This window comes from Pleurodeles waltl, chromosome 7 (assembly GCF_031143425.1).
Source record: "Pleurodeles waltl isolate 20211129_DDA chromosome 7, aPleWal1.hap1.20221129, whole genome shotgun sequence".
NCBI classification, from domain to species: Eukaryota; Metazoa; Chordata; class Amphibia; order Caudata; family Salamandridae; genus Pleurodeles; species Pleurodeles waltl.
In genome coordinates, this window is record NC_090446.1 from 1,407,232,365 (window position 1) to 1,407,258,325 (window position 25,961).

The 25,961-nt window shown below is 44.4% G+C and overlaps 1 protein-coding gene across 2 annotated transcripts in view; it reads right to left on the reverse strand.

Annotated features, from left to right (window-relative positions):
* Positions 1-25,961, reverse strand: part of LOC138246419 (G protein-activated inward rectifier potassium channel 4-like) — a 311,193-nt gene that overhangs the window by 196,686 nt on the left and 88,546 nt on the right. For both annotated transcript variants that reach the window (XM_069201024.1, XM_069201023.1), the window contains exon 2: positions 6,168-6,310. The gene's annotated coding sequence lies outside the window, so the exon portion shown is untranslated. The remainder of the gene's footprint in view (positions 1-6,167; positions 6,311-25,961) is intronic.

Consider the following 25,961-nt stretch of genomic DNA (forward strand, 5'->3'; position numbering starts at 1 on the left):
ATAACTGCATTTGAGAGCTTCATGGCACTGACTTCATACCGCTTATGCTGAATTTTTGTAATAAAGTCTTTTAACTTCTTATTGATCTAAAACTCATTTACTGAGTAGGTCAAAATTATTCTTTAATTAATTAGTATTTTTATTGATCTGATGTGTTGAGAGGTGCTGTGATGTGGGGACACATTGCCTTATGAAATTGAGGCTTAACATAGTTTCCGATCTAGTTTAATGTTGGAGATCTGACTAAGGAAAAGTTTGAGATATCTTGATTTTAGGGTACACCATTTTGCCCCCAAGCTATCAATTGTTCAGATTAGGGTCTATTTTTATGTTTATCAGAGACTCGAGAAGCAGTCTATAAACATCAGATGAGGGGAAGTCGATAACATTCACAGAGCTTTATGTTACAATGTTTGCAGCTGATCCACTTAGAACAGCCATTCATAAGGAGTATCTTGCACAAATCCACAGATCACCAAAGACATGAAAATAAAAGTGAATCCCTCATCGCAAATTATGAATGTAAGCTGGCCATTGAGGTCCTGCCATCCAATAAACCCCTTCGCCCTGATGGGTTTCCCCCAGTGTTCTATAAAACCTTCCACTTCATTCTAGCAGGAACCCCAGCCACATTGTCACCTCTTTCCTGGTCGTCCTGCGGCAAGGATACCAGTGTCTTTCCTGAACACTGGTATCACTGCCTAAGGATGACCAATTCCACAATGTTGTTTTCCATAGCCCAGCAAGGTAAGGGTATAGAACTCTGTCATATACACCTACTGAACTATTGAACTATGATACCAACATTTACTCTACAATCCCGGTACCTTGATTAGAAAATATTCACCCAACATTCTTGTACCTGAATGGGGTGTGTTTTGTATATAACAGTAGGAATGAGAAAAACTTTAGGAAGGTGCTTAATGCTACTGCCATGTTCCATGGTTAATATCTCAAGGTTTCATGCATTCTAATACTCAAAAGGCCTTTGACAGTAGTGAATGGCATTTTATTTAGTTGGTCCTTTCGAAATTTCAGTTTGGACCATTCTTCACTAAGAGAGTTTTAGAAACTAGGGTCAATAAACCCCTGTTACTGAAGCTGGTACTCTTAAGAGGTATACACCAGAGTTGTTCAAACTATCTCTGGATTTTCACATTAATGAAACAAACACTACTAACTCAGGCAATCAAGATTGTCCACATGGAGGACATAACCCTAGTTGGTCTGTGTTGAACCAGACATCCTTGGTGTGGGTTTCAACCAGCGTTTTACCTTTGGTCCTCCTGATTTTGCTGAGTTCGTTTTTACTGGCCATAGGATTTTGCACACTTTACAAGTGCTAACCAGTGCTTGTGCTCTCTCCATTAAGCATGGTAGAATTGGCTTGCTTCCAGTGCTTAATTTGTGCTTGTTGTGTCCGGTGCGGAGCACTGGCACTTATTTCTGAGACCCGGCGCTTAGTTTTGTGTCTCAAGCATTTACTGTGAGCAAAAGACACTTGGGAAAGACGGAGGAAGAGAAAAACGAAAATGCGCCAGAAAGGGGAAAAGCAGGAAGCTGACAGAGTGAGCTGAAGGGGCAGGGAGTGGCTATACATGGACTGAAGAGGCCGAGGTGGCTTCAGGATTACGCTGCATCAGTATTATGTGCTTGCAATTTTAATTGCAGCTGCTGCATGTTTAAGAAGAGAGCTTTAAGCACTGGCACCTTTTTATTTCCAAATTAAGCACTGCTTTCTTCCAATTGGCACATTTAATATACTTGTGCGCCCCTAGTAAAATGGTCCTATATGTACCCAGGTCATGTAAATTAAATGCCACTGTGGGCCTGCAGCACTCATTGTACCACCCACTTAAGAAGCCTTTTTTTTAAATCATGTATCAGGCCTGGAATTGCAGTTTGTCTGTGCATTTTTAAACTTCCATATCGACATAGCAAAATAAATCTTTTACCAGGATTAAATGTTCCCTTTTAATACATATGGTACCCCTAGAATAAGGCCTAAACAGCCCAGAGGGCAGTGTAGAGTGTATTTAAAATGTTGGACATGTATTTTTAAGTTCTACATGTCCTGGTAGTGAAGAACGCTTACATTCTTTTTTCACTACTGCAAGGCCACCCTCTCCCACAGCTTAACCTTTAAAAGGGAAGCCAGATTTTAAGTCCCAATTCTGAAAATGCCACTTTTAGAAAGTTGTCATGTTCTTGTCCTAACCATTTGGTGCCTTCAGCGTTTATCCTGGGTCACATGAGTGGGTGCAGCTGTCAGTTAGCGTTTATGTATTGCCCCCATACAGTGAAACAGAAGGTCAAAGGTGTTGGTAGGATGGGCCAACCCTGACTTAATGAGGGGAAGGTTCTATCACCTATCACACTTACACATCACGAAGGCTCTGCCTGAGCACATACACAAAGGGTATGGCACTAGTCTATTGTGACATTAGGACAATCTGGGATCAGGGCAGGGAGGCAGGAAATTGTAAACACCTCTTGGGGTGGGAACCTCAAGAACCTTTTCCTCCTTCAAAGTAAGAACTAGGTATACATTTTAGGCCCTTAGGTTCAACTCCCCAGTTCACATCTGGACATGTGGAAGACTCAGGAGACTGTTGTGTTGCTCTGCAAGAAGGACTGCTACTCTGTTGTCTTTCTGCCTCAGTGAGAGGACTAGACCTGCATCTTGTATGCAGAACTACCAGAGTGACTCCCAGGGGTAGTTGGCTGCCTCCTGACCAGAGTCTCAGAGGCAGAAGGCTCCCTCCACCTTCAACCCAGCATCTGGACTTGGTGTGCTGCGAGACCAACTCTCCTGAGTGGTGTTTATTGTTCCCAGACAGTGAGACTAAGGGGAAATAGGTGTTGGCAGGGTGGGCCACCTCTGTTTTGATGGGGGCAGAGCTGTCACATACCTCACTTGCACATCACAAGGACTCTGCCTCAGCACACTTACAAAGGGTTTCACATGAGTCTACTGTGCCCCCAGACAAGCAGCGACCAGGGCTGGGAGGCAGGTAATTCCATTCATCTCTAGGGGTGGAAACCTCTAGAAGCATCACCTACTTCAAAACTGCCACCAGGCATAAATATTTGACCCTCCAACCCAACTCTTTAGTCCAAATCTGGACCGGTTGAAGAACTGCTGTGCTGCTCTGCTGCAAGAAGGACTGCTACTCTGCTGACTCAGTGAGAAGAACTAGACCTGCATCTTTAACCCAAGACCACCAGAGTGACTTCAGGGCTAGTTGACTGGCTTCAGGAACAGTAAAGGCTCCAACTCTCTTGTACCGTGCACGTGGACTCTGCCTGCTGTGAGTCTTAACCCCTCCCAGTGATACTCCTCCAGTCATGGACTTTTGGAAGTGGGAATAGTGGTGCCTTGCCAGCCTAGCTGTAGTCCTCACCAAAACCGATGTGAAGAGAAATGAAGCCCCACAAAGCCTCACCATACAGCTACAAGCTTCACTGGAACCAATGCTGAGCAATGCAGAGCCCCACAGAACCTCACAACACAGCTGCCAGCCTCAACTGGATTGATGCAGAGTGACGCAAAGCCTCGTCAAACCTCACTGGCCAGCCTCATTGGAACTGACAATGCGAAGCCTCGCCACACAGCTTGATTGGAACCAACGCACTGCGATACAGTCCAATGCAGGACATTACATTGTGGACCTCGTAGCCCCTCAGATCAGATGCTGGATGATACAAAGCCTCACAAAGAAAAGCAGGGCAGATTGAGCACCGGGATTTAAAGTACTTTGGTCAGCGGGCCTAACTTGATCCTACCCTGGATCCAGACCACACTGCATCGCAGTCAGCCTAAACTAGTGACTTTGTTCTGGTTGGTGTGACCAAATAACCACAGTTGCCACTTTGTACCTTTTAGCACTACCTTTGAAATTGCATGTCTCTGGTTCTACTAATGGGATTTGTTTGTCATTTTGATCTCAAATAATTTATTAAATATAACTCATTTTTTCTAAATTGGTGTAGGATTTTTCTTCTGTTGTGCTTTCATTTTATTACTGTTTGAAATGCTGCATAAATACTTGACACATTACCTCCAAGTTCAGCTTGGCTGTGTTTGTGCCAAGCTACCAGAGGGTTGAGCACAGGTTAATTTGGGGTTTGCTTCTGTTTCACCCTGACAAGAATTTTGAAACTGCTTGAATAGGGAACCACCCCGCTGAACCAGTAATGCAATTTCTTACATGCAGCCACAGCATTCACCTACCTTTTAAAGGTCAAGGTAGAATAAAAAAACATAAACCAACGTTTTGACTGAGCCTATTGTTGGGATCTTCCTTGGATCTAAAACCTTTCAAAATCAGACTTGAGCTTTTGAAGAGTGTGGTAAAAGCCTACCTTCATGAATTATGTCCTGCTGCTGTAGAGTGAATTAGATGCATTTGATCAACAATTGAAAACTAAATCTTTCTGTTTAACTCTTGAGAGTCCTTAGCAAAACTATGCAGCAGGGGATAAAACAGCTGTGTATTCTCACAGTAAGCGACCTGCTCCAATTGAAAAAAAATGCAATTTCTATAGTTCGATGAATGAGAAGGCCGTAGCTTGTTGCCTTCCCTGCAAGAATGATTTAAAGCAGGCTAGCACACTGCCCCAACATCTGTTGGCTAATCACAGGCACTGGTGTACTAGTAAGGCATTAGTACACTCCTGTCCTTTTTGCCACTCACTGAAGGGTATTGTATGGTCCATGGGGTCAAGACTCCTGAAAGATTCAAACAAATAATTGGGACAACAGACTCCCCATTTAATGACCACACTAACTGTTATTTTACATTCATAATGGGTATGCTGACACCTTACCCAATCAAACTCACCCTCCAAGAGACCTGCAATAGGGTGGTAGTTAGCTGGTTCTAACTGGTATCTGTACATTTATTGATGGAGAGCCAAGGGCTGCTTGCAATATTGTGGAACTTGGTGGGAAAGTGGTTGACCTAATTCATTTACATTAATAGAAGAGCATGGTCTTGATACAATTAGTAAGGTTCATGTCCATAATGACCCTTCCAATTTCCAAAGGGGATATTAGTCTTTAAGAAAAAGGTGTGACAGATTTCAGATGCATTTCAGGCAAAGGGAAATACTTACTGTCTGTGAAATGCAAGAAGAAACTCAACCAAGAATTTGGGTGAAGCTGTCCTAACCTGTTCCCACCCAATCGATATAGCCAGAAACAGTCCAGATTCCATAAGCTGACTGGCAGTCACCCAAAGCATCTATTGTGTTTTTTCGGGTCACCTTCTGCCCGGGCCTTGGATACTTCACCCTAGCTCTTACAATTATTGTGTGCAGTCCTCTCTGCCACCACCCATGGTTTTCCAACCTCCACATATCACAACCCAGCCCTGACTGTCCCCAACTTGACTCCACCCATCAGCTCTTAACTTATCTTCTCAAGAGAGTGTTAACAGTTGGTAATTGCTTGCAAATCTTAGCATTCCAAAGATGGAGCTACTGTGAACGGTTTCATCGAACACCTCACTCCTGTTACCTATAGAGTGCCTTCTTTCCAAGATTGTGTTTTCATGTGGTGCACATGTACCCTTTAACAGATGGCATTATTAAATGTATCCATGTACTACACATCTGTTCTTTCCTCAACCATAATCAGCTGACATGATGCACCTGGTCAATCTCCTTAAACTGCTACGTCTTGAAAAAACAAGATAATGGGTACTCAGGAAGCTCACTATACACCCTGGGCTGTGCTCTTTGGACCTCTCTTGCACCTCACCTGTGACTGGAAACTGGCTATGTGAAGTTCAAAGGAGAGTCAAAAACCCACCTTCGCTGCTCTGCCTACAGATCCCAGTCATGCCCTGTGGAGGTTCTGGTTCTATTTTGTTGACTGGAGTCCTCTCATTCCATCCTCTAGTGCTCTGATACAGTCTGTCAGTTGAGTGGGCACTTTACAAATATATAAAATAAAAAAAAAGATATAGATCGGAACACTGGGAAAAACTTTTGACAATGGTTTAGAGTTTAACGTCTAAGTGTAATGTTCATATTTAGAGCAAAACATTAAACTCCAGAGTGCATGGAACTTTTTGTAGTCATGGCTTATTTGCTGCAGCTCCAATGCACCTACCTCGATAAGCGTACGTTTTAAATATTTTTCTAAGAGTTGCATATCTTACCTTCCACAAGTTGCAGAAGTTCCATCTTCAAGGTCCGGTTGGCATCAGATGAGTCTGCTCAAGGATGAAGCGGGTGGACAAAAAGTCTTCCATAAGCCGCCCATGCGATAGAATCCTCATTTATGGTGTGTTCAATAATGGCACTATGAGAAACAAAATTAAAGAGTAGGTTTACTGCTTTGATAATGAGTATATGCTATTTCAGGTGACTAGAGGAACCCAGATCAGACAGCTTCAGCCTCCCCCAATCTAAAAATGTAATTACCCCCTTTGGCGTCTTTGTAGACCACTTTTTGTCCAAGTCTCCACAGACTGACTACATTGTACAGGTTCCCTCTTTTAAAAGCACTCAGACCCCCTTCTGCTACCAGCAAAGATCAGACTCGTGGTACAAGGCCTATTTATTTCTAGTGACAGCTATGGGATCATGGGGGTTCCAAATTCCAAACTTTCATGTCTCACATTTATCCCATATTCACCAGTTCAATTATGTCTAGAACAGGGAACACACAACCACATCACCCCTTTTTCTGAAAAGCTGTATTTGATTCTACTGAAGGCATAAAAGACAATTCCCTGCAGCCAGACAGATTATTTCTTCTCCACTTCAGCAATCTCTGGATGAAACACATCAACAAGACTGTGGACACCTGTAGTCTGCTCCCAATCCTTCACTGGAGCAGTCCAATCCCCCTTGAGTTCGATCTCTGCCGAATTGAGATGTAAAGATGACCTACTGGAACTCCACAAAAACTTCTTTCTTGCTTTTCAAACACACCTTTCTTTTCAAACACACCTGAATTAGAAAACAAGGACATAAACTCTCCTTTCTTCCCAATCTTTCACCCTCATACCCCAGTCTATCCCAGGGGCCAAATCTATCCTAACTCTCCTTATGCTCCCTACCATTGAAAGTCCCTCTTACCGTTTTGTCTACTACCTTTTTGTTTTGTGTTGAAGTTAGGTTGCGCTCATTCAGTATGCCTAGATTTTTTGCTTTTTGGATCACTGCGTTTTTAACTTTTTACTGTGGGTGACTCTCTTTACATATCTCTCACTCACACTAATCACATGGCAAATGGACTGCGCATGTTTACCACCAGTGTCTGCCTTTAAGATAAGGCTGATGTGACACAGCAAGAATAAGGGGCAATTGGTTGGTTACATGTGGATATGTCTATACGTCTGTGCACACATGTGAGGGCTGTGTGTGAAACTACTGTTGTGCGCAGCCTGTGAATTTCACACAAGTAACCTGGCATAGAAGGACTCTACAGGATTAGCTATTGACCTGGGGTAGGACTTATAATGTTAGTGGACACTCATAAGTAAATTCAGTGTGATTTACTGTTTTGTCTGTGGTGACACTTTATTATACACATAGGAGGAAAACTTCCTTAGAGTGCAGTGTCTGTTGGCTACAAAGTCCCTTGAAAAATAAAAATAGGGTGGAACCAGTGCAAAAGAAATACAAACTGCTAGTTTCAAGAGGATACCCCTCCAACTTATGGATCATCCAGAATTGTCATATTTCTCTGGCTCAGCTCAGGATCAAAGCCAAGGACTTTTGTCACCCTGTTGTGCCAAGTCAATTACATTTCTCTCCAGCACCAGGAACAAAGGCTGATTCACACAAAAAGAGTAATTAACAGTACTTCCCTCAGCTCCTGAGAAGGGAAAGGTAGGGACAAAAAATGTGCATCCGTTAATTACCTGTCACAGTGCACAAGGGCTGGAGACAGTCCAGGCCCACTAAACAAAGGAGGAGGCCCAGACTACTTGATTCAACACAGGAGGGGGATCCTCTTTCAACCCTTGGTAGGAAAGGCCCTGGCAGTGATATCAGCGAGGGGTGGAGTTTGGACCCGAGGAGCAGATGTGACCACTGACATGGATTATGCCATCTTGAACTGCCCCATCATGTTGTGCAGGAGGGTTGGGACAGGAGTGAAGAGATGATATGCCACCCTAGGATTACCCAGAGGTGTTTAGCTTTGAGAGCCTTTCAGCCCCCATTTAAAAGTTCTTGCACAGGGGGAAGACTCTCTAGTTGGTGTTGTTTGTGCTTTTCTCTGCTGGACCCTGGGACTGCGACAACCATGAACAATTGGAAAGAGGAACCCCTGATGCCCAAAAAGGACTAAGGATTCTGCCCCAGTTGACCCAAGGACCAGTCGGTCTCACCAGAGGCCAATGAGGCTAGCCACCTTAAGCCCCCTGAGGACCATTTGGGGAAAAGCTCTTGACTTCTGCACCCAGAGACAAAGACAAGAAGGAAGGTTGGCTCAGGGATCCAGGAGAATCAGCTCTCTGTAGATTGCACCACTTTGGATGTGAGGAGGTCTGCTCCTGGTGGCTAGAGCTCATCGGGAGGAGTAAAATGAGCCCAAGATCATCCAAATATGGTATTTTGACTTATTTACCAAACAAAGTGTGTGGCGCTAGGATACATTTCCTACAAATACCAGGGAAGGGGGGTCATCATGAATTCATGTAATTTTTCCATGGAGGGCGCATGCGAGCCCCCCCACCAGTTTCACTTTTGCCCCCATCTCCGCTTGGGCTGCTGCAAAGGAAGGGAGACTGCTGCTGCATTCCCCCAGAGGTGGTGGACCCATCTCCTGCTTGTGCCCACGCCTGGGGGAGTTGGCGATCATCAGGAAAACAACAGCATGTACGCACTGAACGAGCAGGGCAGAACAGAGCAGAAAGAGAGGCTACCTCACCGGAGCTGGTGGGGCAGCCAGGGCTGTCCCCAACACTGGGAGAAGGTGGGGTGCCAGGGTGGGAACAGGCATTCCCAAACAGTAAAAAATACAAAGGAGGTGCATGGCATTCGGCTGCATGCAACAAATGAAAGTGGCTCTCCTCAACACAGCAGGAGAACTGCTTATAAGATATTCATTGCTCCTCCAGTTGGACCACCCCATATTGCTCTTGGAGGGGCTGTTTCAATATGTTCTCCTCCTCTTGTGGTAACCCCCATGACTGCAGGGGCTCCACCAGTGTTAAAAAAGAAAGCATGTGGGGGACTTCAGGAGTGCAGCAGCCCCCCCAAAGAAGTTTTAAAATGTACTAACCCTACGTTTGTGGGGTCTTGGAATCCATGACCCTCTGGGATTTTCACTAAATTTTTCAAAGCACTCCCCCAGGCTAGAGCTTTTGCTCTACAGCTGAGAGTGAAGCACCCGGTAGGGGCTATTTCTTTCGCTATATATGATGTGGCCTATGGTTGCTTTTTATGTTAACAGAAAGTGATGCCAATCTATTTGGCTTAGAATTTTACTAGGAGCACAGAGACACGTGTTGTTCATTTTAAAATGCTTTATTGACATAATAATGTTGACAGTGATTATTGATCAAGGTGGATATGTGTTACTGACATTAATAGGTGCATTAACACCAAGTTATTATGGATTATTGATTTAATGCGCAAAATGGCGGTGTTTTGACCAAGCCAATAGACTTACCTTTAGGGAGTCAAAGGTGATTAAGCAATGTAATCTAAGGCATTTCCAATCTGCCTGATGTACATACTTGTAAATTAATGCATAGTATATAGTAGTATGTGTGTGTAATAAATCTACTTTTACTTTTCTAAAGAAAACGCCCTAACTGAACAATTACTTATTGAGTGTTATCATTGAATGACAAAGAATGGTTATTACTAGTTAACACCACCTCCCCTGAGTAGGCCTTGGACTGCTCTGCTTCTCTATCCTGAAAGATTCAAGCGCTACAATGGGGTGTTTGGTTCCTAGTAAGGAGAAATTGTGGACCTAGTACTTGTGCAAACCACACAACTAATAACCTATTTTCCTACATTTTGCTACACTCACTTTCTCCTCTATTCTTCCTTCCTCCCTCTTCTTGGTCCACTACATATCCTCTCCACTACTATTTTTCCCTCCCCCCTCCAACACCTGGTTCCGCTGAAATATGATCCTAAGGGCCTTCTTCAGTCTTCCTCTCTCTCTTATCAACACTGTTTCCCCCTCTTTTTGATTAGTTTTCTCCTCTCCTCACTATTCCTAGCAGTCCCAACTTGCTCCACTACCAAATATGCCTTATTTGTTTATTAATGGTTACTGCTTAGGTCCTTGGTTCTGCCATTTCAGTGAAGAAACCTATGGTTAATTAAATGCAACTTGAGACTGTCAGACTCCATAGTTCTGTCTCAATGTAAGGAATGCTGACACTACATGGAATAGGTTCAGAAAAAATGCAAAAATAACTAAATACAAAAATGAAAATTTCTGTTCAGTGCACATCAGAAGTTCCTTTGCCATTAGCGGTTTTCCTTGCAGGCGTGTTTATAAATATTGTTTACGTTGACATAGACCACTGACATAATAGAAACAAATATTAAAATACTCCCCCACACATAAAATGCACCACAAAACACAGAAATGTGCAAAAATCACAAAAAGAAGCCCTCTCCTAACACGTACTGTTACCTTGGACAGGAAAACCAAGTACCAGATACTTTCCTATTAAAGTCACATCTGAATATCCTTTGCAGAATATTTAGGGTCAATATTGCAATATAGATACCGGTTAAACTGAGAAATATTCACCGAGGATGCAATAACATACTGGGCATACACTGCTGATCAGTGCTGCAGCGCACAACTTACAAAATGTGCGCTGTGGTCAGTGCGAGCACAAGCTCCATTGCTGGAAACCAATGAAAGGGCTTTTACTTCAGAGGGCGGACCAAGCCACACTGAGGTGTACCCTGCAGATGAGTGCTGTATTTGACTACACCTGCCTGCAGGAGGGCTCACGGGGGTCCCTTGATCCCATCGAAGGAACACCCTCAGGGAGCTCAGACCATGCACAATCTTCTACGTGGTGCACAATTAGCGTGTCACCCATTGCTTCTTTGTCCTGTCACACCGTCTGTCAGGCACGGCACAAAGGACAACACGTTCCTCGTTCTCATTTGGCAATGCTCCTATGCAAATTAGGAAATGCATCCCTCAGATTACTTTTGTACACATTGTGCACTGCACAGTTCATATTACAGAAGGGACAGCACAAGCATATGCAAACAGTGAGAGGCAATGTGCATAGCAGGGGGACAGACAATTAGCAACCATGACTCTAAAAGAAGGTAAGAAGTCAAATCTAATGGCAGCACTCTTTTACACGTGGCAGAAACCGACGAGAAAGAATACAGCATTTTATCCTCACATATCGGTATCACCTGTCCATTTTTCATCATACAACACTTCAGTAAGTCTCAGCTGTCTGGTGACTGAGCTACCAGCAAACAGAATGCTATAAATGCCCACCTACGACCAGCAGAATTGGGAGAATACCACCTGCTGTATTTTTCCTAAGATTCTTTGGCAGTTCACAACACATTCGCAACAAAGACACTAACAGATTAGAGACAAAAAAATAATAAAATTTAAAATAGGAAACCATGATTTTCTTTCTCCCTCCCCAGGATCTGGAACAATAATCCAGAATCCTGTCTACGTTTCCGCCCCATAAATACCACATAAATACATATTTCATGAAGCCTTTAATGAGAAACTGATTCTAGTCACAACCTATTCATTACTGTAAATACAAGATCACCTTTGTGTTTATTATTAATAACAATATATGTGCTATTATTCTTATTGCTTTTTTAAATAGTCTGACAAGTACCACCGACTACACATCTTGAAAAATATGCTTATAAAATATAATCAAGTAGGCAGCGCCCTGTGGGATAGCTCAATATTTCACACAGATGGTTCACTGGCAGCATAGCATAAATCAGGCTCCATAAGCCAGGAATGAGCCAAGCATTAAATAACAGGAAGTGCCTAGATCAGGCATAATCTCTGCTTAGGGCTGTTATGCATGCAAAACAATTTTACAATTCCATACCTGTGAACATGGGCAGGGACATTTACAAAAAGATGAAGAAAAGTATCGGGATGAGACTTTGTCATTCCAAGAAAAATACGTTTCAACACAGGTTGTGCCTTATATTTAGGAGCTTTCAGTATTCATATTATAACCGCATTTGCATGGTTTCAATAGTGAGCAGATGGGAGGACAATATGTTACTTTTAAGTCATAACCGTTCAATGACCATCTAAGATGTCATCAAACCAGATCTATAAATGTTTTTCCATTTTTTAGGTGTCCTCGCATTAGTATGGTTGGTCTAGTCCTCCCCTCGATGAAGTTTCACGTGTTGAACACTACCTTTTACACTATATCATAGAAGACCGGTCAAGCTTCTAACCCCGAATACCTGGTGAAGGGTATGCAACCGTCTCCTCCATCCGGTCGCTCTAACTAGACTACCAGGAAAGCATTAGATCATCAGTGATGTTAATTAATTTCGACCATGAATTTTGTCAGATTGATATTTTGTAGAAAAAAGTCCCACCACTATGCTATAAAAGACTATCTGTTGTCTTCCAATTTTTAACTCTCCCATATTGAGATCGCTCAGTTAAGATCTCAGCGTAGATCATGGACTGCAGGTCGTAACTTCATGTATGTATATTATGACCCTGTGCCTTTCCGATCTGCTGTGTTTGTTTACCTCGCAGCATTGGTGCCCACCTTATACAACTAACCACAGAACTCAGACTGCCAGAGAAGACATCATTGGCCAGTAGAGTGGCCTTTCTATCTGCAGTGTTCGGACGGATCCTCTTGTATCTAAATACTTTAGTATAATTGCTGCACAGGATCATCCACTGGTTGTACGGACCTGATTGTCGACTGGAATCGTATGACAGGAGCTAGCAGTAATCATACGGTCCACTTTCACTGAAACCAGTATGGCTCCCTGACGCAGGATGGTGTCCATATCATGAAAGTTTATTAGCAACGTTTGGTCACATTAATTATTCATAAATGAATCAATCAATAAATCAAGTTATTCAGAAAGCATGCATATTTATGTTCACTGAAAAAAACAAAGGTTAAAGTACTGTGATTGTTAGGTGAATATGTCAGTGACAACATTAACGTTTTGAACTAAAAATAAAACACAGAAATTCACCAGTTATAGTTAGCTCTGCCCCCCACCATGCACTGGTTATGCCCCATATATTACATCACTCATGACATGTTCTATGCCATTTATGACATCACTGATGATATCTCAAATGACATCATTGATGACATCACTCATGACATCATCCAATCATCTTTTGTACACATTGCTCTTTAAAGAGATATGAGATTAAGTGCAAAGTAGCTCGAAATAATATGAAACATCATTACTGCTATCATACATATGACCCCATAGGTAAAGCTTGTGTTATGTCCAACACTGACCCTATACCATACACTTCATGGTTAACCGAGTTTATGTTGACTGTGAACCACAGATAAAAAGGTAACCTGTTCTGCACACGGTGTTCAATCAGTATGTAGTTGTTCGGGTAAACCAAGTTCCTCCAGATACTGAAGCCTTGTTACATAACTAATGCCCTACTATGGACATTCTTTATAGAAAGAAAGACTTTATTCGGTATGAAATAATTCAACCATTAAAACAAGTAAACAAACAATACATAAGCCAAATTAGCAATAAAACAATATATAAAAATATCCATTAGATAAAAACAGATAAAACCTCATTGTTAAGAATTAAAAAAAGCAATTCTTAAAAATACTCTACATTACGGCGCCAAGTAATAGCTCCCCTCAAGAACAATCCACACCAATGCATCTGAAGCCATTTGCAGGACATAAAAGCAGGGCGATACTGCACAAAACCCTTGGGCCCCAACAAAGGTAATAAAAAACGACTTCTAAAAGGTGCATAAAAAACACAAAATAATGTAAAATGGGTCAAGGCCTGCAAGGACACCCCGTCACAAGGACACGGTCTAACAGATTTTTCACCATACTGGCCTAACGGGAAACATAGATTACTTCTAATAATCCCCAAACGAAATCGAGTAACAAAAGAACTTTCCCTCACATCATTTATCTCTAAGAGATAGGGCTCAGGGCCCGCCCCCATCTTTAACATGATAAAATTTCTGACCGATTCGTTCCCTAAAACCTCCCCCTCTCTTTTGTCCCCCCGGATTCTCAAGAAGTTATCCGTTACCCAATTTTTATCACGGCTAGTCAGACCCTCAGGAGTGTCAAACAAGTCAGGCCGCCCCAGATCATGGGACGCCTTTCTTATATACATCAGCCAGGGAATTTTCTGTACATTGTCACAGGCCAAACAGTCCCTTAAAATCTCTCTATTAAAGGTGGCATGTTCATTACTCCAAATAGAGATCCATAGCAAGAGGGGAGCCAACTGAATAGTGTCTTGTACAAACTCGAGATCTAGTTCCAGATGAAAGGCAAAAACCAGAGGTATTTTGGCCAACTCCCAATAGCCTTCTACAGAAGCGATTTTCTTCTACAGTAGGGGCTCGGGTATCCATATACCCCCAAAGTGCTGCACCATACAGCAGGACAGGGAGACATTTCCACCTGTAAATTTCAAGCAAAGGCTTAACAGGTCTACTTCCTACTCTTGCAGCAAACTCAAATGTAGCACCAACTGTGGCATGGAAAAGCATACTCCTTCTGGCAATACAGGGTTTCCATGAACCTTTGTCGTAAAAAATGACCCCTAAATATGGGAATTCACGAACCCTGCTAATAATTTGCTCTTTAATCTTTAGCTCTCCCACCCTACTCAAGGGTCTACCACATACCATAAAGTGTGATTTCTTATAGTTAATCTCTAAGCCTGAAACTGACATGAAAGAAGCATAAGCTCTAACTGCTTCACGGAGGCCATTCATAGTGCGGGCCATAGGAACCGCATCATCCGCGTACGTCAGCACAGGGACATTAATGCCATTCACCTTAGGGACATCCCTGCAGTGTTCCATCAGAAAATCCGACAGTCCATTTGTATGTAAAAGGAACAGAGTGGGGGCCAAAACACACCCCTGGCGAACGCCCCTTGTGAGCTTAAAAGCCTCTGAACATTCCCTGTTTATCCCCACCCTCACACTTTCAGACGTTCCTGAGTGGAGGTACCGGAGCAACTCCACAATGTTAGAATCCATCCCTAACTGATTTAGCCTCTCCCACAGTATAGACCGATTTACCTTGTCAAAGGCACAACTAAGGTCCATAAAAGCAAGGTAGAGGGTTCCCTTCCTAGCTTGCGTATATTTCCCAATCATCATCAATAGGTTAATGCACTGTTCTCGCATGCCAAGACCTACCCTGAATCCGTATTGGTCCCGGCTCATTTCATTATCTACCATCCAGGCCTCAATACGCCTTAAGATGATCCGGCCCAGAATCTTCGCAGAAGAATCAAGGAGGGAAATGTGGCGATAAGACTTAGGATCATTCCGATCCCCCTTTTTAAACACTGGGATAATACAGGCCAATCTCCAGGAGGCAGGCATTCCCACAGTAACTGCTGCATTAAGAACATTTAAAAGGATAGGTGCCCATAACTGGGGACAGGATTTATACAGATCCATGGGGATCGAATCCCGTCCCGGGGCTTTATTACTAGCACTACCCTGGAGTGCATCAATAACCTCCTGGAACGAAAACCTGATCGCTAGATTGGGAGCCACATCCTACTCATTTTCCCGGTTATTTCTTAGGCGGATTCCCTTAAAAATTCAGCAAAAATAATTTACCCAGGCCTCCGGGGCAATATTGCAGCCCAGACCCTCAGATGTTTCTGTTACAAAAGAACCTCTATTTACCACCTTCCAAAACAAACCAGGGTCCTTCAGGACTGTAGCACGCTCCAAATCCTCCCAAGCTTTTTCTTTATGTTTCAAATTATTCTCCCTCAAAGTCCTTTTATACTTAATCCTTGCTTCTTTCACAAGGGCCCTATGTCTGGGGTATTCCTTTAGGGCCATTTTCATGTTTGCCCTAGCATCGTAACAGGCCTTATCAAACCACCCACATCTGCGCTTACTGGGGTGACTACCTATTGTAAATAAACAATCTCTAAATGCTATGTTTATTTCAGATTTTGCATCCATGACTTCTTTGGGACTAGGAGTCTCTACCAAAAGTATTTCCGTGAACAAATGTAGGTTGTCCCCCACCACCCTTTCTACAACTTGTTGGGAATCTACCTGTTTCCAACCAAGTCGCCTGCCCTGATCTCTTAGCTTCACTAAAAATGATACCTCACTTGTGTGGGTAGGCCTAGCGCCCGCAACAGGAAATGCCCCAAAACACAACGTGGACACATCACATTTTTTGACAGAATACAGAGCTGTTTTTTGCAAAGTGCCTACCTGTAGATTTTGGCCTCTAGCTCAGCCGGCACATAGGGAAACCTACCAAACCTGTGCATTTTTGAAAACTAGAGACCTAGGGGAATCCAAGATGGGGTGACTTATGGGGCTCTGACCAGGTTCTGTTACACAGAATCCTTTGCAAACCTCAAAAAGTGGCTAAAAAAACAAGTTTTCCTCACATTTCGGTGACAGAAAGTTCTGGAATCTGAGAGGAGCCACAAATTTCCTTCCACCCAGCGTTCCCCCAAGTCTCCCGATAAAAATGATACCTCACTTGTGTGGGTAGGCCTAGCGCCCGCGACAGGAAATGCCCCAAAACACAACGTGGACACATCACATTTTTTGACAGAATACCGAGCTGTTTTTTGCAAAGTGCCTACCTGTAGATTTTGGCCTCTAGCTCAGCCGGCACATAGGGAAACCTACCAAACCCGTGCATTTTTTAAAACTAGAGACCTTGGGAAATCCAAGATGGGGTGACTTGTGGGGCTCTGACCAGGTTCTGTTACCCAGAATCCTTTGCAAACCTCAAAAAGTGGCTAAAAAAACAAGTTTTCCTCACATTATGGTGACAGAAAGTTCTGGAATCTGAGAGGAGCCACAAATTTCTGTCCACCCAGAGTTCCCCCAAGTCTCCTGATCAAATGATACCTCACTTGTGTGGGTAGGCCTAGCGCCCGCAACAGGAAATGCCCCAAAACACAACGTGGACACATCAAATTTTTTCATAGAAAACAGTGCTTACCTGTGGATTTTGGCCTCTAGCTCAGCCGGCACCTGGGAAAACCTAGCAAACCAGCGCATTTTTGAAAACTAGAAACCCAGGGGAATCCAAGATGAGGTGACTTGTGGGGCTCTGACCAGGTTCTGTTACCCAGAATCCTTTGCAAACCTCAAAATGTGGCTAAAATAACAAATTTTCCTCACATTTCGGTGACAGAAATTTCTGGAATCTGAGAGTAGCCACAAATTTCCTTCCACCCAGCGTTTCCCCAAGTCTCCCGATAAAAATGATACCTCACTTGTGTGGGTAGGCCTAGCGCCCGCGACAGGAAATGCCCCAAAACACAACGTGGACACATCACATTTTTTGACAGAATACAGAGCTGTTTTTTGCAAAGTGCCTACCTGTAGATTTTGGCCTCTAGCTCAGCCGGCACATAGGGAAACCTACCAAGCCTATGCATTTTTTAAAACTAGAGACCTAGGGAAATCCAAGATGGGGTGACTTGTGGGGCTCTGACCAGGTTCTGTTACCCAGAATCCTTTGCAAACCTCAAAATGTGGCTAAAATAACACATTTTCCTCACATTTCGGTGACAGAAATTTCTGGAATCTGAGAGTAGCCACAAATTTCCTTCCACCCAGCGTTCCCCCAAGTCTCCCGATAAAAATGATACCTCACTTGTGTGGGTAGGCCTAGCGCCCGCTACAGGAAATGCCCCAAAACACAACGTGGACACATCACATTTTTTGACAGAATACAGAGCTGTTTTTTGCAAAGTGCCTACCTGTAGATTTTGGCCTCTAGCTCAGCCGGCACATAGGGAAACCTACCAAGCCTATGCATTTTTGAAAACTAGAGACCTAGGGAAATCCAAGATGGGGTGACTTATGGGGCTCTGACCAGGTTCTGTTACACAGAATCCTTTGCAAACCTCAAAAAGTGGCTAAAAAAACAAGTTTTCCTCACATTTCGGTGACAGAAAGTTCTGGAATCTGAGAGGAGCCACAAATTTCCTTCCACCCAGCGTTCCCCCAAGTCTCCCGATAAAAATGATACCTCACTTGTGTGGGTAGGCCTAGCGCCCGCGACAGGAAATGCCCCAAAACACAACGTGGACACATCACATTTTTTGACAGAATACCGAGCTGTTTTTTGCAAAGTGCCTACCTGTAGATTTTGGCCTCTAGCTCAGCCGGCACATAGGGAAACCTACCAAGCCCGTGCATTTTTTAAAACTAGAGACCTTGGGAAATCCAAGATGGGGTGACTTGTGGGGCTCTGACCAGGTTCTGTTACCCAGAATCCTTTGCAAACCTCAAAAAGTGGCTAAAAAAACAAGTTTTCCTCACATTATGGTGACAGAAAGTTCTGGAATCTGAGAGGAGCCACAAATTTCTGTCCACCCAGAGTTCCCCCAAGTCTCCTGATCAAATGATACCTCACTTGTGTGGGTAGGCCTAGCGCCCGCAACAGGAAATGCCCCAAAACACAACGTGGACACATCAAATTTTTTCATAGAAAACAGTGCCTACCTGTGGATTTTGGCCTCTAGCTCAGCCGGCACCTGGGAAAACCTAGCAAACCAGCGCATTTTTGAAAACTAGAAACCCAGGGGAATCCAAGATGAGGTGACTTGTGGGGCTCTGACCAGGTTCTGTTACCCAGAATCCTTTGCAAACCTCAAAATGTGGCTAAAATAACACATTTTCCTCACATTTCGGTGACAGAAATTTCTGGAATCTGAGAGTAGCCACAAATTTCCTTCCACCCAGCGTTTCCCCAAGTCTCCCGATAAAAATGATACCTCACTTGTGTGGGTAGGCCTAGCGCCCGCGACAGGAAATGCCCCAAAACACAACGTGGACACATCACATTTTTTGACAGAATACAGAGCTGTTTTTTGCAAAGTGCCTACCTGTAGATTTTGGCCTCTAGCTCAGCCGGCACATAGGGAAACCTACCAAGCCTATGCATTTTTGAAAACTAGAGACCTAGGGAAATCCAAGATGGGGTGACTTGTGGGGCTCTGACCAGGTTCTGTTACCCAGAATCCTTTGCAAACCTCAAAATGTGGCTAAAATAACACATTTTCCTCACATTTCGGTGACAGAAATTTCTGGAATCTGAGAGTAGCCACAAATTTCCTTCCACCCAGCGTTCCCCCAAGTCTCCCGATAAAAATGATACCTCACTTGTGTGGGTAGGCCTAGCGCCCGCGACAGGAAATGCCCCAAAACACAACGTGGACACATCACATTTTTTGACAGAATACAGAGCTGTTTTTTGCAAAGTGCCTACCTGTAGATTTTGGCCTCTAGCTCAGCCGGCACATAGGGAAACCTACCAAGCCTATGCATTTTTGAAAACTAGAGACCTAGGGAAATCCAAGATGGGGTGACTTGTGGGGCTCTGACCAGGTTCTGTTACCCAGAATCCTTTGCAAACCTCAAAATGTGGCTAAAATAACACATTTTCCTCACATTTCGGTGACAGAAATTTCTGGAATCTGAGAGTAGCCACAAATTTCCTTCCACCCAGCGTTCCCCCAAGTCTCCCGATAAAAATGATACCTCACTTGTGTGGGTAGGCCTAGCGCCCGCTACAGGAAATGCCCCAAAACACAACGTGGACACATCACATTTTTTGACAGAATACCGAGCTGTTTTTTGCAAAGTGCCTACCTGTAGATTTTGGCCTCTAGCTCAGCCGGCACATAGGGAAACCTACCAAACCCGTGCATTTTTTAAAACTAGAGACCTTGGGAAATCCAAGATGGGGTGACTTGTGGGGCTCTGACCAGGTTCTGTTACCCAGAATCCTTTGCAAACCTCAAAAAGTGGCTAAAAAAACAAGTTTTCCTCACATTATGGTGACAGAAAGTTCTGGAATCTGAGAGGAGCCACAAATTTCTGTCCACCCAGAGTTCCCCCAAGTCTCCTGATCAAATGATACCTCACTTGTGTGGGTAGGCCTAGCGCCCGCAACAGGAAATGCCCCAAAACACAACGTGGACACATCAAATTTTTTCATAGAAAACAGTGCCTACCTGTGGATTTTGGCCTCTAGCTCAGCCGGCACCTGGGAAAACCTAGCAAACCAGCGCATTTTTGAAAACTAGAAACCCAGGGGAATCTAGGATGAGGTGACTTGTGGGGCTCTGACCAGGTTCTGTTACCCAGAATCCTTTGCAAACCTCAAAATGTGGCTAAAATAACACATTTTCCTCACATTTCGGTGACAGAAATTTCTGGAATCTGAGAGTAGCCACAAATTTCCTTCCACCCAGCGTTTCTCCAAGTCTCCCGATAAAAATGATACCTCACTTGTGTGGGTAGGCCTAGCGCCCGCGACAGGAAATGCCCCAAAACACAACGTGGACACATCACATTTTTTGACAGAATACAGAGCTGTTTTTTGCAAAGTGCCTACCTGTAGATTTTGGCCTCTAGCTCAGCCGGCACATAGGGAAACCTACCAAGCCTATGCATTTTTGAAAACTAGAGACCTAGGGAAATCCAAGATGGGGTGACTTGTGGGGCTCTGACCAGGTTCTGTTACCCAGAATCCTTTGCAAACCTCAAAATGTGGCTAAAATAACACATTTTCCTCACATTTCGGTGACAGAAATTTCTGGAATCTGAGAGTAGCCACAAATTTCCTTCCACCCAGCGTTCCCCCAAGTCTCCCGATAAAAATGATACCTCACTTGTGTGGGTAGGCCTAGCGCCCGCGACAGGAAATGCCCCAAAACACAACGTGGACACATCACATTTTTTGACAGAATACAGAGCTGTTTTTTGCAAAGTGCCTACCTGTAGATTTTGGCCTCTAGCTCAGCCGGCACATAGGGAAACCTACCAAGCCTATGCATTTTTGAAAACTAGAGACCTAGGGAAATCCAAGATGGGGTGACTTGTGGGGCTCTGACCAGGTTCTGTTACCCAGAATCCTTTGCAAACCTCAAAATGTGGCTAAAATAACACATTTTCCTCACATTTCGGTGACAGAAATTTCTGGAATCTGAGAGTAGCCACAAATTTCCTTCCACCCAGCGTTCCCCCAAGTCTCCCGATAAAAATGATACCTCACTTGTGTGGGTAGGCCTAGCGCCCGCTACAGGAAATGCCCCAAAACACAACGTGGACACATCACATTTTTTGACAGAATACAGAGCTGTTTTTTGCAAAGTGCCTACCTGTAGATTTTGGCCTCTAGCTCAGCCGGCACATAGGGAAACCTACCAAGCCTATGCATTTTTGAAAACTAGAGACCTAGGGAAATCCAAGATGGGGTGACTTGTGGGGCTCTGACCAGGTTCTGTTACCCAGAATCCTTTGCAAACCTCAAAAAGTGGCTAAAAAAACAAGTTTTCCTCACATTATGGTGACAGAAAGTTCTAGAATCTGAGAGGAGCCACAAATTTCGTTCCACCCAGAGTTCCCCCAAGTCTCCTGATAAAAATGATACCTCACTTGTGTGGGTAGGCCTAGCGACCGCGACAGGAAATGCCCCAAAACACAACAAGGACACATCAAATTTTTTCATAGAAAACAGTGCCTACCTGTGGATTTTGGCCTCTAGCTCAGCCGGCACCTGGGGAAACCTAGCAAACCAGCGCATTTTTTAAAACTAGAAACCCAGGGGAATCCAAGATGCGGTGACTTGTGGGGCTCTGACCAGGTTCTGTTACCCAGAATCCTTTGCAAACCTCAAAATGTGGCTAAAATAACACGTTTTCCTCACATTTCGGTGACAGAAAGTTCTGGAATCTGAGAGGAGCCACAAATTTCCTTCCACCCAGCGTTCCCCCAAGTCTCCCGAAAAATATGATACCTCACTTGTGTGGGTAGGCCTAATGCCCGCGACAGGAATAGATCACACAACGGTCAATGTTGGTCCTTACGTGAGGCAGCTGTTGACCCTGGGGTGATCCATTCCTGACGCAGGCACTAGGTGTAGGCACTCAAGTGGGGTAATGTTTTTATCAGGACAGGTGAGGAGTCACTGGGTGGTAGGAATTTTGAGGATCCCAGCATATTCCTGTAGTTTGTGTGACAGAAATGCGAGAAAAATAGAGTTTTTATTCAACATTTCAGCTTTGCAGGGTATTCTGGGTAAGAAAACTTTGGGGAATCCCCACAAGTCACACCTCTGTGGACTCCCCCGAATGTCTAGTTTCCAGAAATGTTTGGGTTTAGTGTGTTTCTCTATATGGCCGCCGAATCCAGGACCAAAAACACAGGTGTCTGCCTTACAAAACCAGTTTGTTTTGCCATAGATAATTTTGATGTCTCCACAATACGATTTGGGTGGTGGAATTTGGGGCTGAACTAAATTGGGGAGCTCCCAAGAGAGCACTCTCTCTCTCTCTGCTTGCCGCCGCATTCACCTGCTCTCTGGGTTGGGCAAACCCACTATCACCCAGTTGCACAAACAGCTTGCGAAGGGACAGCAGGACTGTCCTCATCACCTCCCTCATAATGTACTGGAAGAGGAGTTATCGAATGGGACTCCTCCGACTGAAAAATCACTGCCAGAGTCTGCGCCATTGTCCTATCCCTCAGATGCTGTCTCAGTATCTGATGTCTCAGTCTCTGATCCTATGTCAGAGCGGTCCTCTATAACCCGAGTGCAGGCAGCAGTCATCCATCAAGATGCCATCTCTGCTATTGGCTAAACTGTTGCTCTAAAACACTAGCCTACGTAGACAGTCACAAAATCGATGGTGTGTGTGAGATACGTGCAACAGTAGAGGCCACCTTACCTGCGCTTCTTCCCTCAATCATCACGTTCTTTCAAGACACTCAAAAAACACCTTGTCACATACCATTCATCACAGTCTTTAGCACTTCCTGCGCCCAGTCCAACAATCATTATTGGTGCTCCCACTCCCTCCTCCTACGATTCCCTCATTACCACCCAGCAAAAGTGCCCTTCATCTCTCCATAGCCGCCCTCCACCCCGCACATACATTTCATTGGTATTATAGCGCAGGTAATGGCTGACTTTACTAATGTACTCAGCTATTTACATAAAATACAGATTTGCTCTTTGCAGTAGGCATATAAACCTTCTGCGCTTCTTTATGGCACTAAAACTGCCACTAGACAAGTCTGACCCTTTTCCCCCCAGGGAAACCACATACATATTGACAAAAGTGATATATATATGACAGCCAACCACCTGAAACTCAACTCAAGCAAAACCGAAATAATCCTCTTTGGCCCACACAAAAACACCTGGGACCCCTCATGGTGGCCCACCACGCTAGGCCCTGAACCCACCCCCGCCAACCACGCACGCAACCTCGGCATCATCCTAGACTCCTCCCTCTCGATGACCCAACAAATCAACGCTCTCACCTCCTCATGCTTCAACACACTCCGTATACTGAAAAAAACATTCAAATGGATCCCCACAGAGACCAGAAAAACTGTCACTCACGTACTCATCAGCAGCAGACTTGATTACGTAAACGCCCTCTACGCCGGCACCACTCTAAAACTCAAGCGCAAACTACACGCATCCAGAACTCAGCAGCACGACTCATCCTTGACCTCCCCGGACACAAACACATCTCTCCACACCTCACATCCCTCCACCTGCTCCCCATTGACAAAAGGATCACCTTCAAGATCCTCATCCTCGCACACAAATCACTCCACAACCTCAACGAGAGTCACCTTCCACACCCCTACACGAAACCTCCGCTCAGCTGACCTCTCTCTCGCCTCTGTCCCCCGCATCAAACACACCACCACCGGGGGAAGATCCTTCCCCTACCTTGCACCCAAAACCTGGAACGCCCTCCCAACCCACCTTTGCAAGACCCAAAACCTACTTCTTTTCAGGAAGGGCCTCAAAACCTGGCTTTTCGAACAGTGAACCTCACAGCCCCTTTCCCTCCCCCCGCATCCCCCCCAGCGCCTTGAGACCCTCACGGGTGAGTAGCGCGCTTTATAAATCTCTTTGATTGATTGATATATATAGATCTATCTATCTATCTATATATATATATATATATATATATCTACATAGATATATCTATATATATATCCATGTACATAGATATATCTACATAGATATATCTATATATATATAGATCTATATATAGTTCTATATTTTTTAGTTGTTGTATGGTTCCTTGGGGGCCAAAATGGCCCCCAGGGAAACCCTACAACATCTAAAAAAAAAATATTGCCCCCACAGGGGGTCACCCTGCCCACGGGCGACCTGTCTTTTTATTTTATTCATTTCTTTTTTTTTTTAAATAAAATTTCCCCTGGGGGGGCGCGATCGTGCCCCCCCCCCCCCAGGGGGCACCTACATTTTTTTAAAAGAAAAATATGCCCCCGGGGGGGGGGCGTTTTCTGAGGGGGCCGACCCCCCCAAGTGAAATCCCTGGCGTCTAGTGGTGTTTCCTGGCCCCCGATCGCAGCACAGCTGCGATCGGGGGCCAGGAAACAGTTTCAGAAGGCCTTGTAAGAAAGGGGAGACTCTCCCCTTTCTTACGAGGCCTTCTGAAACTGTTTCCTGGCCCCCGATCGCAGGGGGAGACTCTCCCCTTTCTTACGAGGCCTTCTGAAACTGTTTACTGGCCCACGATCGCAGCTGCGATCGGGGGCCAGGAAACAGTTTTAGAAGGCCTCGTAAGAAAGGGGAGAGTCTCCCCTTTCTTACGAGGCCTTTTGAAAGTTTTCCTGGCCCCCTGATCGCAGCTGTGCTGCGATCAGGGGGCCAGGAAACCTGAAAGTGTTTCCTGGCCCCCGATCGCAGCACAGCTGCGACCGGGGGCCAGGAAACACTTTCAGGAAGGCCTCGTAAGAAAGGGGAGACTCTCCCCTTTCTTACGAGGCCTTCCCGAACGTGGGGAAGGCCGTTTTCCCCATTGAAGCAGGAAGCGGCCGCAAGGCTGCTTCCTGCTTTGATGGGGAAAACACCTTTGTAACGTCAGCGCGCGCGATGTCACAAAGGGGCGGGTGGGGGGCAGGGGGGAGACACGGAAGCTTCCGTGTCTCCTGGGGAATCGAAAAATAAATAAATAAATCCTCGGGTGCGACGCACCCGAGGATTTATTAATACCCTTCCTGGTGTCGGCCACTGGTCGTGACCCGCACCAGGGAGGGAGTGTGGGCGTCGGCGCACTAAAAAGGTTAACTGACAAGCACTCCTCGCTAAGGCACCTGCAAAGGACTGATGAACGTGAAACTCACAGTGCAGTTAATAAGAAACAGGTCAACTGGTTTGGGCCTGAGCACAGTCAGGCCATTATTAAGAAAGAAGTTGGCAGTAAAAGGAATACAGTTAACATGGGCAAATACATAGGTTATAGTTTGATTATATAAAGGTGGCTTTCACTATAGGTAAGACAGTCACCCGTATTTTGATCAATACAGTGCAGACAGGTTAATATTTAACTACATATGCAAGCATTTAATGAATTTATAAAGCACTACATTGTGCTGTTCCAGCAGTAACTGCTCCATTAAGAAGGTCCATGATACCCTTCCGAAATCCTCGTAGGTACAGGCGGTGCCAGAACATCCAGGGAGACACGTTTTCATAAGAATAGAAATGTAACCAGACCCATGATCAAATGACTTGATTAATTTATTAAAATCACTTTCTATTATTTCTATCACTTTCTATTATTTTAAATATCACAGATAATCTCTTTCCTAAATGGGCATGTCATATAAATTGCAAATGCATTTACCAAGAGTCTTCCCATGATATGAAAAAAGAACCCATTGTAATAAATGGCCATGACATTCAGCATTATGTAAATGGGTCAAATCAGGG